The 1130-nt window shown below is 38.1% G+C and overlaps 1 protein-coding gene across 1 annotated transcript in view; it reads right to left on the bottom strand.

Moving 5' to 3' along the window:
• Positions 1–956: 956 nt before the first annotated feature.
• The window catches only part of LOC144538347 (DNA repair protein RAD51 homolog 3-like), an 8443-nt gene continuing 8269 nt past the window's right edge, over positions 957–1130 (bottom strand). The window contains exon 4 of the mRNA XM_078282413.1: positions 957–1130. This exon is cut by the window's right edge and continues 592 nt beyond it. The gene's annotated coding sequence lies outside the window, so the exon portion shown is untranslated.

Genomic DNA, 1130 nt, shown 5'->3' with positions numbered 1-1130 from the left:
CTGCATTGCAGGTCGTGGGCGACTTTACATATTGTATCAATAGCATGTTTAGCATTAGCTGATGGTGGGATATAGACTACAAGGACTATAATGTTGGAAAATTCACGGGGTAGGTAGTAAGGTCTGCAACTCACTGCCAGCAGTTCAATGTTCTTATCACTCACTCTCTCCCGCTCCGTAATGTGCCCTGGATGACACCACTGATTGTTTACATAGAGGCACACTCCACCTGATTTTTTGTCCGTCTTCTCCAAGTCCCTATCCAATCTGATCATAGTAAATCCATCCAATTCTGTGCGTGCGGTAGGGATCCAGTCTGTCAACCTTCTGTCTTCTACCTTCTGTCTTCTATCTTCAACCTTCAATCTTCCGGGTAACACTTTATTTGAAGGGGGTGAATAAGGCTGTCCTGACAACTGACATGAACATGAATTAAACTTTATGAATGTTTATGACTGTTGTCATTAAGTGTCATTCGGTTGATAATGTCACTTTCAATGCAAAGTTGAAGCTGTTCTAGATGTCTCTGACATCTTGACATTAACCAAAGGGACATAACCTGTCATAAACATGTCATAAACATGTCATGACAGACTTGACATGACAGACTCATTATCAAACACAAATAAACCCTTTGGTTGTATGTGTTAACATTAAACTGTTGTATTTGACAATTGAGACCGTCATAACTGTGTCATGATTTCCCTGAACTCAAGTACAGTGGTAGAATTTGGACATTTCAGATTTCAGACAGGACACTGCTGCCTGACGCCTCCTGCTGGTGGAAACAGGAACAACATGTCTGACTGTAAAGTATATAATATTATATATAATATTAATATTATTATTATATTATATATAATATTATATATACTATTATATCTATACAATACCATAGAATACCATATAATATCTTTCTATCTTGTTCTGGAACAAAACAGACAGTTTACCAAAAATTATTTATTCCAAAACATGAAAGAACATTTCAGTGTGACAACAATACACAATAAACAATAAACTGAGTGTAGAAGTCTGGGACATGCACACACACACACACACACACACACACACACACACACACAGGTGTTTCCTGCAGGGAAGCGATACCAGCTCGATCTCTGATTGGCTGA

The sequence above is a fragment of the Centroberyx gerrardi genome, unplaced genomic scaffold, assembly GCF_048128805.1.
Source record: "Centroberyx gerrardi isolate f3 unplaced genomic scaffold, fCenGer3.hap1.cur.20231027 Scaffold_132, whole genome shotgun sequence".
Classification (NCBI taxonomy): domain Eukaryota; kingdom Metazoa; phylum Chordata; class Actinopteri; order Beryciformes; family Berycidae; genus Centroberyx; species Centroberyx gerrardi.
The sequence above is the reverse complement of the archived record's forward strand: the minus strand, read 5'-3'. Positions and strand labels throughout refer to the sequence as shown.